This window comes from Bombus affinis, chromosome 4 (genome assembly GCF_024516045.1).
Source record: "Bombus affinis isolate iyBomAffi1 chromosome 4, iyBomAffi1.2, whole genome shotgun sequence".
In the NCBI taxonomy this organism is placed as follows: domain Eukaryota; kingdom Metazoa; phylum Arthropoda; class Insecta; order Hymenoptera; family Apidae; genus Bombus; species Bombus affinis.
In genome coordinates, this window is record NC_066347.1 from 8,159,962 (window position 1) to 8,173,175 (window position 13,214).

Below are 13,214 nucleotides of genomic sequence, written 5' to 3' on the forward strand. Positions count from 1 at the left end.
ATGTTAAATTTATCCTAAATTCGCTGTGCCCAATAATCAACGTTCACCGCACAGGAAGAAATTCGATTCTCTTTATTCTTTTAACATAAACACCTATATCATCGTATCATGAAGGAAGAGACGAGTAAAACGATAAAGAAACAAATAAAACGGGGAAGAAAATCATTTACCTATACTCGTAACGCTAGTAACAAGCAGGAAAGGACCTAACGAGATCATAAAATTGGCGATCGTTTCCAGTGGTCCGAGTGGTGGGGTCCAGCGACCTTGAGCGGCCTAAATCTTTGGCTCGAGCTATAAACGTCACAAGGAACACGGCGAGTACCAAGATCCCCGCATCGTTCGACTCGGATCCAATTGGTTGCGGAAGAGGGGAGTTGAGTCATTGGTTCCACGGTCCACAGGTCTCGTTCACGATTTTCCGAACGGCTTGCTCGCCGCAGCATTTAATATCGGGACTTGGATTCCGTGGGACACGCGCGGTTCGATTTCTCTCTCTCTCTCTCTTTCTCTCTCTGGTTCTCCCTCGGTGTGCAACGCATTGTCCGTGGCCCCTGTACATTACCCGATTCGTTCCCGTTCGTCGGAAATAACGCTCCTTTACCGAACGACCGATCTCTGGCCCCTTTCGCGCGGCTTTTTATTATTACCCAGTTATTTATCGCGGCCGTTTCCCCCGCGAGCACAGCCCCCATTGTACTATAGTGACGTCGCTGTCGGCTAAGTTATTTATAATGATTGCCATCTTTTGCGCGCGCCTACGGCACAGACACACACATACACATAGATGAATATACGTATACCATGTCGATTCGAACGAGTATAACCGGCAGACCACTATGGGCACCTGCTGGTCCTACGCCAGCCGGTGAAATATAAATTTGATGACGACATCGACGACGACAACGATGCGTGTTCTTTGGGAATGTATACAGCAACCTGTATACGGAGAGCTCAACGGGGATATTAAATTCCTGCGGTCATAGTTTCCGCTCGCAGAGAGAGCGTGTCTATCATTTTTCAATTCGCGTTTCGACAGGATAGTATTCGACGTAATTCGAGGCGTGCGCTCGCATTTTTGCGGGAATACACGCGGTCCCAGGATAGGCAAGTGGGACGATACTTGTTGATTTATAGGTCTTCGGTATGTTCGGCGTCTTATTGGTGTCTTTACTGAAAGTTTCTTTTTTATTGCGATTTATCAAACGAATAACCGAGTATAGCACATTCTGGGTCCTAGATGTGTATAGTCACGTGAAAATATCTTTACATGTATACAGTAGAATTTAGATGAAAAGCTGGTTCTCTTCGAGAATAACAGACGATAGGATTGACTTGGATTATAAACCGCAAGTACCAATTAATCATAACGATTGTATAATAAAGAATTCATTAAACGATCCATTTCGGACTATTAATTATATTCTCCACAGAATCAGAGAGTTGTAATAATATAAAATGTCATAGATAAACGTAAGATAAATAGGGCAGACCCTAGCATAAATCAGAAAGAGTACGACAGCCCCGAAAGTCGTTTACAAACCTCGAGCGAGAACTTGAAAGATAACCAAACGAACCGCGGCATGAATATAAAATTACATTTTAATACTTTTCGATCTCACCCTTGTCTCTACTCTCGTGAATTGCTCTCGTTCAACCGGTATCATTCATTACACTCGTAGCACCACTAATCTAAATTTTAATATCACTTCCAAGACACGTCGTGCTCGCGCTGCGAACACACGAAGATGCACGTGGGCGCGATTGAATCGCGAAGTATTAACAGCAGAGCTACCGATGACTCAACTATAGGACTTGTACCAAATAGATCAAAATGAAATATTATATTATAATAGAAAAAGAAATAGAGGCACCCGTGTGTATATTTTGTAAAAAAAAATTGGTTCAGATCTATCAAAAATAAATCGTTTCTCAATTTCCTAGAAAACTTATATTAAAAATTAGAAATCGTTTATTTCGTCTATCTCGGTAGTTCTAGCGTTAAATTACACCGTTCGATATCGTTCCTGTTCCTTTCTTAACAAAAAATCCACTAAACCTTGCTTTAAGTTAAAACGAAAAAAAAATTCTGAAACCACAGTTATTCCTCGACTTTCCGCTTGAAATTAAAGTGTACGCCGCTAACACGTTTCATTGCACTTTCAATCGGGAGAAAGAAAAAGAGGAAGAGAGGTACAGGTCAAAGCTATTTTGAAGAAAGACGCAAACTGATCGAGAAAAAGACGATTAACAAAGCCGTCGTTACTTTCGGTTCAGGTCCATTTATAACGTTACAATTACATGCATTAGCCGGTTGCAGCGCTTAATTTCTTGTCCATATATGGAGGTACGCGCTGAATTAGGAACGATGAGTATTATTTCTGCCGAGTTTCAATTTAATGGCCGATCAGAATCAAACTGGGCAGTGATGGTGCTAATACATCAAGATGGCTTAATGCAACTTAGCCCAAGTTGTTCTGTGGTTACATTTTAGCGGCAGTATGTGGTTACGTTTACTGCAGGTTTGAGGAGCCTGGTAATTTGGCGGAAGTTGCATTCGATGGTTCTTCGAATCGATTGTAACGTGAAAGTAAAAAATATGGAAACTTGATTAACCGTATTGCGAACAGTTATATAATAATCGATCGTTTGTAAGGATAATATTTAAATAAAGAACAGATATTCTACAGCTTCTTTTATAGTATATTCCTTGCTGTATTATATAATGGAATGTCCAAACGATTTCTAAAGACGTAGTTTTATATATAATAGGAAATATAGATTGAACACCGAGTCGATCAGCTGCGACATAGAAACACTGATGGAAGCATTGAGAAATCGCATCCAGAATCTGGGAAACAGGTACGACAAATGATACGAACGTGATTCAGACGTAACAACAGACATCGGTCGAAGAACCACTAGGCAGCAATATCGTTGAACATAGTAATACAGTAGGAACAAGATTACTTTTATGAGACAAGAAAGAAGCGCGAATACTTTTGCATACTACTTTTTGGTAAAATCATTAAACAAGTATGTATCATTACTATTATTTTATTTATAAAAACAGCACAGCACGTCTTTATTGCACCTTTCAGAGACCTAAAAACAAGTTCACAAACAATCATTTGTAAGCTACAATACATGTACAGATGGCAACGCGCAGAGGGCGGATGCGTATTATCGAGAGAAAAAGCCTGACTGAAAATCTATCCGGAAGGATGCGTTATCGAAACGAGGCGGTGTTGAACTATTTTCTGTGGAATAAATAGGTCGAAAGATTGACGCATTTCGCCATCGATGATCCAACACGACCAATATTCTGGGTCGTAATTATTCTTCGATGAAGCGGATTTAATCGACGACGACAAAAGCGTGGCTGGCATCGAAGAGTACGGTGGCCACGTATTCGTTTCACATTTCGTCCTGTGGAGCCATCGTTCTGACTGATATAAAAACGAGCGTTTCGACCAGCTGCGCCGATATATAAACCCCCGTGGAAAACATGCCCCCGTGTTTCTCGCCTCTCTACGACAGCGACGATCGGGTGACATTTTTCCAGCCGATTTCCATCCTTGTTTTCCATAATTTTGCGCGCAGATCGATAGTTTCCGAGAACGGTCATTGCATCCGGCCGAGTAATTACGTATATTAAACGTTTTTGTCGCGGCTGACTGGCTTTTGTCGTCTACCTCCAAGTCCAGGCTAAATACACGCGAGATTTCGCCGCTCGAAAGCGTCCGGATTACGCCGTGCCATTACGCTAACAGCCTCGTTATTAGCATTTTAAACGTTGAACGCTGCGCGCGTGTAACGCGCGGTGGTATTATGAAATAGAAAGAGAAAAAGAGAGAGAGAGAGGGAGAGAATGAAGTATCGAGGATAGTAATTTTTTGCTGTTAATCCTCGTTGAGTTAAATTGTAACTCTTCGCGTGGATGATTTCATATAGACGAGTAATTAATTAGTAGATGTTGGTAACACGAATAAATATCATGTTTCTACAACGTGGTTTACCGGTAACACCCTTGGAGAATCGAAAGAAGATTAAGAATGAGTATTCCCTTACGATGTAGTGTAACCACGCAACAGTTCGTAAGACGCGTATTTAATTGTTTGCCGTCTTAACGGAGACGTTTATTTTTCAGTATCACCGAGATGCAATGCAGAAGCGAAAAAGAAATGAATCTGCATGTCTTTGAAATTCAATTGATCAACTTTATCTTTTTGTGTAAATTTCGTCAATTCTTAAAAAAGAACGTTCGCGATACCCTCGCTTTTCTCTGCTTTCCAATTTACATCATTGATCGGTCTTGCTTTCGAACAGTTCGTTTCGCGTAACTGCGACGGTGTATCCTTCATTTTTAACGAAATATCGGGCACAGGGGGTTTCACGTTTCCGTTTCGTTTGTTTTCCATCCCATACAGCCAATGAAACTTCTACAGCCAAGTCAAAGTGATTGCGCGTTCGCGAACTAAAGATGCAGCCATTTGAAAAATCAACAAACGCCGCGCAAACGAACCTTTCGAGGATCGCTGGCTCGGAGCAGCAACATTGTACTTCATTATCGGCAATGCGGCCTCCAAGTCGATTAACTGTACAGAGTGTCTTCTTCCGTGTATACGAGCACAGTGGAGCAAGATTAGAGTTTTCGTTCGTTGTTCCCTACTTTCTACGATGGGTTCGTATCTTATTGTTAGTTAAGTTGGCAACAGAGAGGAAACCGATACTTCCACCCCGACAACAAGTAGCTTCGAGCTTCATCACGATGACCCCGATAATACCCGTACCCCGTTAGGACGCGAACAAACGGCCAGCTTGTTATGTTAATCGACTCCTCATCGACCGCCTAAACCCGTTCACCTATGAATGAGAAAATGTAGTTATGTAACGAGATGATCGTCTCACGATGTTATTAAGAACACAGGAAATGGAGCTTTCTGAAAGGTTTACGACACCGTTTCTTTAATAGCGTATATGAAAATTATTTACGAGTGGGGTGGATGCGCAATATTTACGCGTAAATGGAATGGTTAATTCAATGTGCATTAAGTATATTGTATCGATTATTGGGTGTCGATGGGTCGAGTTGTGCTAGTTTGTCAAACTTGTTATCCGTTGCTTCATAAAGAACAAGTCTGTTTGGACCGAATCAAATAATATTGAATTTTCAAGCTCTTCGAAGCATTCGAATTGAAATTTTTCGAACACGCATTTGCATTTAAATATTCTAATAAATCTTTGCATGTTGGAAATATGTCAGCTGTTCGAAGCGTAAAATTATGTAAAAGTGCAAGTTCCTCTTTTTAATTATCTATGATGCCAGACGTTAAAATCGAGAAAAAAGGTAACTGGCTGAGATGATTAATAAATGTGATAAATGATATAAATGTAAAATTCAAATCCGACGTTTCGATAAACTAATCACTGTATTCGAAATTTATGTTTCAATAAGGATATAATTAAATGCTAGAATCTGACGCGAGATGAAAAATCCAAAGGAACGATTACAGGAAGAAAAACGAGGGTTCTTTTCTAATTTTCACGTCTGCATTGGCTTGCGAACACTTTCAAACTACCCTGCTGATTCTATAACGATACTGGTTACGAAGTGCTTTTACATTCTGACCGGAGCGGCTGAAAACACTTCATTGGAATGCCGAAGAAAGTTTAACACTTTCGAAGCGGTTACTCGATGAAGCAGCTTTTATTTCTCTGCGTTTCGATGGCCAGGTGTTGCACGAACTGCACACACCGAATCGAACAGCCTACGTGTTTCTGCTTTGTCAAACAAGCATGCACGCTGCGTCGCTTCGCCTTCAGAATTCATTCTTATATGTTTTCTTTTCATTGTTTTAAATTTGCTTCAAACCTCGCAAGAATCACTGTTCTCTCTGTACTAGTGTATTACAGGAAATTGCTGAAATTTTTTTTTACGATATCTTTAAGTAATTAAGTAGATACATGAGCTTTCGAATTTTCTAATTTTTTAATTTTTAATTATTCTTTCTAATTTTGTTATCGTTGTTTCAATTGTGCATAAGCGTTCAAAAGCGCTCGCATTCTTTTTAAATCGCGTGTATATATTGAGTAAAGAACGGATCGCGTCGAATGATCACGCTGTGGAAACCTTACGAACTCCTTGTTGTGTAACCCCTGAAAACCAGTTTAAAAATCCGTACAATAGACTTTTAAGACTGGTCTCTGCTGCTATAGAGTTACGGATTTCCTTCGTTATTGAGAGTATCGAACGTTCTAGTTGTTCACTGCCCTCATTGTGTTAACTGTTTCGTTACTGAATGACTACAATTGTTGTGTATATCGAAGATGACTTCGAACGTGACTGATCGTCTTTGCACATCAGCGGTTCTTGATTAGTTTCGTCCAAATAATTCATTATCTTACTTTGTGAATATCAATCACATAACTATAATTGTACTTAAAAATATCGATTCGACATCAGAAACTGCAGAGTTTCTTTCTCAAAAATCAAGAAATGCTGGATATCCAATTAAATTAAAAAAAGTTAGACCTATGTTTAATACTTTATTATAATATTTACTGCACAAAACAAATTTTTGAGCAAGTTCTAATATTTCCTCGGTTACATTTATAAAAATAAATTTGCATAAACATTCTCATTCTATTTATTATGTTCACTTAACGAAACCACACCTCCACCGAAACCTCCGACCAAATTCTAAAAGGATCAAGGATCAAGATCCCTGAAATCATCAGCGTCCACTATCGAAACCACCAATCCTATTAGCTTCTTCTCTCAAACTGCAATCTCTAATAGGAAACTAAGCTCCAAGGAATTAAAGTACTCGCATCGATTACCATAAACGTGTCCCTGCCGTTTAGCCGAAGCGACGCGACGACAAGATCCAGCTCGACTTAGCTGCCATATATCAACTACCCTTCGATCAAACTCGATTCGCAACAAATTCGTGGTCTGACCACACGATGACCGCTCAGTCCTCCAACTCTCCAACGGTTTAGCATAAATTTGGATACAATTTCGGTCGTACATCGACGTGACCGCAAAGAATTTTCACGTAAGTGTGTGGGAGAGTACCCGCGCGAATACTCTCGCGCGCATTATATCGGAGACGAGTTGTTTTTGGGGACTACGGCCAAGACGAACGACATACGTGTGGCACACGAATGGCAGCAGCTGCGCGTGCCTTGAATATTTAAGCCCGTTAAGGCCCCTGCACAATGCACGAATCGTGTTAAATGGGGGAAGCTCTACTACTATTGGTTTGGCCCCTGTGACCATCGAATTGGGTTAAACAGGGTCCATATTTAATCGACCCTATCCCCTTTTATTTTTTCCCGAAATTTCGTTTCTCTATCACGTTTCACGCGAAATGTGTGGATATAGATCGAAAATGTTTGATGCATAGTGGGGAGGAAAATTGAAATTAGAACCGTAGAATAAAAGGGGCATTTTTCTTTAGTAATATGTTGCGAAATTATCGAAAACTTCACAACAATGTGACTGCAATCATATTTCTATTGCAACACTGCTCGAATCTCAATGAATCAATTATATATTATTATCATATATTATTAGAATTTGTAATATAATGGTTACAAATTACTTTCATTCTTCAATAACGCATTTTTTTACAAGCTTCCACCCTTCATCTTCGTAGTATGACATTTTTGTAGAATTGCGAAACTGAAAAGAAATCAGCAGTTGACGCAATCTACGGAATAACTACGGATTACATAGAACTACAAGCGAAGAATAAAAATAGACTACACAAATATAAAGTTATTCCCATTTGAAAAAAATGTAATCTTTAATCAATATTTCGCACATTATCGAAGAATATCTTCAACCCACGCAAATTGAACGGTATACCCTATACATCAAAATTATTGGTTAAAGAAGATTGTAACTCAAAAAGATGAGAGGCGTGAAGCAGGGGTATCAATTTCATCATAAATTAATATTCAGTGATGCGCACCCAAACAGTTCGGTGTCCCGATGGGGGCGATTATTAACCGCTTCCTTATGTAAATTCCAGTCGAAGATGTCAGCCTCGATAAATCCTTCCAGTAAAAATTCCTACCATTTTTTCCGTCGTGTTATTTCGAATAAAATTTTTGATTTTGCAACAGTCGCAGGACGAGAGGAAATTATCTTGTCTTACATAACGCAGCCATGATGGAAATATCCTCGTGGAAACTGACTCGAGATGAATAAGTAATCGACTATTTCAAAAACAATACGGAATAATATGGAGAATAATATGAAATGCGATAATTTAAAATTTCTCTCAGTGAATGTACGAAATGGAGAAATAACCATTAACGCGAAATTGTCTTTTTCTCTTTTCACGTTAAAGGGGTATTTAATTAAAGGTGAACGAGTAAGGATCGCGAGTTTTCAGCGTTAATTTCTCATTAAGAGAATGACGTTTGATGGATTGTGTATCTTTTATTATTTCAAAAAATAAATATGATAAATATGCAGTTAATGCAGGCATAATTGGTTATTTTCGTTGAAACAAAACTAGACTCGAAGAAATCCTTAGAAATATATTTCATTTGGGAATTTCCTATTTACAATATGTCCATTAAGATGTAAAATATACTTTATAATATTGTTTACAGTTTATTCGAAATTTTCTTTCTGTGTGGATGACGCGACCGTGGGATTGGAGAATAAAAGGATTTCGTTGTAACAGGTCATAAAAATTGTAAATGCGAATAGTTGAGTTTGGCTGGTGGAAGCGAGAGATTTCGATGCAGTCGCGTGGAACGAACTGCTTCGTGAATTAATTACAATAGTCAGGTAATTACTGGAACGGGCTTGTACTCGTGATCCTTTTGCATCGCAATGGAACTCTTTTGTTCATTTAGCTAGCGTTAAAAGGTGAACACTCTCTGGGTAGAAGCAAGTAAAGTCTTTTATTACTCTTCACGCTAATGGAGATAATGAGATTAAAACTGTGACAAGCAGTCTGCGTTCGTATTAGAAGAAACTACTATCTATTTGATGTAACTGATAGTGGAAAAATTATTGCCTGCCAGGTAAAAACATTCGTGGTACCTCGAAAGTGTCAGAACTACAAATTGCAGGATGACAAATTATGTGTTCGTTTTCACGGGTAAATTTGTTTTCTTATTCGTATTTTCTCTATAATTCTGTGTTTAGTATTTTAAGAAATTGATTTAGTTGATCTACTGTATTATAGATAGTTGTAGAGTACATTATTATCTCTTTTTATTAATCTTCCTAAATCGCAGAGCAATATTTCTTAATTTTATACAAATTTGATTTTTTACTTTGAACCGTTATTCTAACTCGCCAATCCATTTTGAAAATAGATAGATTTGCATGAAATGCTTGCTCGACTTAGGAAGGTTACGCTTTAACGCAGTGGGAACAGGTCACTCCTTGAATAGTTTATAGTTTTCGACCCAGAATATAAACACTCGAGAAAAATTCGTTACGTAACAATGGAAACGAAACAGCGTTTCGCCGACAGGATTTATTTATCGATTGTACACAATACCCCATCGCAGAGAAAATATTCCGCTACACTCGAATCGGTAATTCCACTCAATGAAAAAAGAGACAAAGAACTTTTTATAACCAGTTACATGACATTGGGCGACTAGATTTTCCAATTGTTAAGTATCAGCACAAAATATAAAAAGCAATATTTTATGGAAAAATACGTTGATTTCAATTTGAAACACACGTCTATTCAACCTACCCAAATTATTCGCACGGCCAATTAGATTAAAAATGCGAAAACGTTTCGTGCGAGATGAGTTTGAACGTTCCATCGATATCCTTCTTCTTTTTTCTGTTTGCTTGTTTGTTTTACTTATTTGCCTCCTGTGGCGTTTTCACAATTTTCGAAAAGCACAAACATTCGATACGGAATAGTCTTTGTTTTTCGATACGAGCAGCACTTTCAACGATACGGTATCCTCAAGAGAAAAGCTGCGCTCTATTTATTAGTTTACTTTTGGCCCCTCTGATTAACAAATTCGTCCAGATAGAACTACGACCACTTATCAAGAAAGTGTTTCGAGTTTTCTCCGAGTGTGCTCCCGATGAAAGTCAACTTCGACTAAAAGCAAAGTTCCCGATCCACCGAGGAGTTAGACTAATGTTCGTTCTCGAGAAGCTTCGCTGAAAGTCACCAAAAATTCCCAGAACCTAGTAATTACAACTTTGCGAATTCGCTTAATCCGATGAATCCATTAAGATACTTGAGCGGCTTATGATCGATCGAGTGAACGAACTTCACGTAGTTCGTCGATTGATCCAATAAACGTTTGGTATAAACTGAGACACTCAATGGAAACTTGAAACGTATATTAGCTAATAATCAACGAAGAATTCATTCTCGAGGGATTTATGAAAAGGTAATATTTGGTTTGGTATGTTCATCGGTAATTTTGCAGTAGAATTCTAACATTCACACATTGGATTGACGTAGTGTAATCATACATTTCATAAAGATAGGGAAATTAACTGGCTATCATTATTCTTCTTGGTACTATCTAATGCAGTTTTTAATTTAAAAATGGAACTTTTGCTTGTGAAAAATAATAATAGATTTAAGATTTGACATAATTTCAAGAAAGAGAATTTATCAGTTTCGATTTGAGAACAATGATCGAATAGACAAAACATTTAAGTTCGAATACTGTTTTAGCACGCTGATGTCATGCACAAATCAGATGTCGTGAATTCCTCGAATTATAAGAAAAGCACTTAGAGAATGTCAAAGTGAATTGAAGATAGAGACTATTAATTTTACGCTGCCTATAGATAGACCACTAAAACGATTGTTGGGAACAATCGATTGTCCGTTAAATTCGTTACAAATAACATCTAGTCGATATCCATATAGCATGGCAACAAAGACAAAATAAACATTTTCTTTTTTACCGTTAATAATATTTATACAGAAAAGTACAACCAAAATGGTATGAATTTTTCCTGAATTAAAATTTCTTTGCAATAATCGATGCATTATCTTTTTCACAATTTCTATCAGAATTTACATTTATTTGCTACAACGACTATTCGTTCGATTCAACGATTATTCACGGAGACTAACACTACGAGATGCATAGGTTTACGCAAGCTAAATCAAAGTTACTGAGGTCAACCATCCTCATTGCGTTCCTTAAGTAAATCGATTTGCGTTACTGCGCGCAAACCCGGTCGAATAAACATATTCGTTACCAGGAGATTGCGATCGAAATTCCCACTGGCAAAATCAAAACGTTCCTTCGGAGGAAATCCAGAGATTCAAGACGGGTATCGTGTACAATCAAACCGAAGGGACTACCTTTCAAGCTAAAGCAAGGCCAGGTCGACCAATCCAAATGTTTCTCTTTGATGAAGCTGTTGACAGCAGAGCTTGTAATTTAGTCAGTGTACCTGTAACAGACAAGAAAACCGAACTGGTGATTACTCTGGTTCAAGATTGTATTTTAGTCGGAAAGGTTTGGTTTGGGAGAAATATTCCTATTATTTAATGAACGATTATTTTTTCCAAAATACATTGAAAATGTAACAGTATATTGATAAGTAGTGTAACAAAATATCGTATGTTTGGGAAATGAGAATAAAAGTACATTAAAGTTCATAAAGCTATGTTACGATGTATAAGAAAGTATATTTCTGTACATTTCTACGATAGAACTTTATTGGTACCATATCTTGCTCAGTGTCTGACTAAATGAACTGTTGCCAACTGAATCTACTTATCCGAACGTAAACTACAAATATGTTTGCTTAAATTGTTTTTCCAGTCCTCACATCAAAATGTTTCATCCCACTTAAACTGCCTAATTTCAAATGCTTTAAAGTATCCCTTCCTGGACCATTGACCTAACCCTAAACATTTTACATCTTCCCTCCAACACAACGATCCCTTATTCAAAGTAAGAATTACCATGAAATTCGCGTTTCATGCGTATAGAGCAACCTAGAACCGCATATACCTAATTCCTTCGAGACATAACATAAACGTGGACATTCGCTTCACAATGGTGGGTTATTTATGTAGAAAAGTACAATAACTTTTAACACCAATAGAAATAAGTGAACTTGACAAAATTCAGTAATAGTAATTACACATTAGCAATGAACACTTACGTGATACCAATATGGTTTTAACTAACGGTTGGGCCTCGCGTGATGCCACCGTGGCGTCACCGCTTATTATAGCGTTAAAACGCGAAAACCCACGTCGTGACATGAGAAATTCTGAATAGATACACGGACGCTACTAGCTCCACGCCTTGTTGTCAACTATGCCGGAACGAACAGCAGAAGTTATCTTGGAACGTGGAGAACGCGCGCGTTCGCGTGCCGGTGTAACAGGAATTGTTTATCGTGGGCCCTTTTGTTCGTCGGTTGAAACAATACGCGATGCACGTCGGTCTCTCTGTTTCCACGCCATCAATATCCCTCTGCCGTGCTTCTTCTCTGAATGTCGGCCGTTTTATACCGATGTCATGGAAGGCGACATTCAACGAGACAATCGGTCGGTGCAAAGGAAACGGAACGACGTGCTTTCGAATTAAATTATTTTCACTTTCGTACCACGCGCGCGGCTTTTTGTCCCGCCCAGCCATTCATCGGGTGTAGTTCTCCATGGAGAGGGTTCGTTTCCGCATAGGAACTGCAGAATAGATGTGTTCGTTCGTGTACGTGTTTCTGAATTGGGAAGTATTACGAGTCGCAAAGATCGTTTCGTCGCATGACAGTGTGAAGTTGTTATTGGAAAAATTGTGAAACTTGTATAGAAACGTGAAGTCCTTTATACTTTCTGTCTGATGGCCTCGTAGGATTGTTACTACAATTTTTGATAAATTTTTTATTCAAATATTTTAATATTATTACACGCACGTAGGTATAATATGTCGTAAATGTGGATTAAACGTTTTTTAAATTATATTACAATAGTTAAATATTTTTACATTGATAACTACTCAGAGCTACATGAATGTATTTAATACATACAATAATATATTCGAAACAATTTATTACCTTTCATTATTATTTATTAAATTTAATTGCCTATGCAAATTCTTCTGCGAGAGACGTGTTATTAGATAGTTATTAGAAAGAAATAATTAAAATTATTGGCTTGATTTCACCGCTCATCCAGATGTGTACGTTTAATCTAACTCCAATCGTAAAACTCCTCTTCACTCAA

General features: G+C 38.2%; 1 protein-coding gene across 10 annotated transcripts in view; it reads right to left on the reverse strand.

The window, feature by feature from the left end:
• The window catches only part of LOC126915819 (fat-like cadherin-related tumor suppressor homolog), a 509,971-nt gene that overhangs the window by 369,002 nt on the left and 127,755 nt on the right, over nucleotides 1–13,214 (reverse strand). Inside the window, exon 3 of one of the 10 annotated variants that reach the window (XM_050720843.1) lies at nucleotides 11,337–11,428. The exons of the other annotated variants lie outside the window; for them this stretch is intronic. The gene's annotated coding sequence lies outside the window, so the exon portion shown is untranslated. The remainder of the gene's footprint in view (nucleotides 1–11,336; nucleotides 11,429–13,214) is intronic. 10 annotated transcript variants of the gene reach the window in all.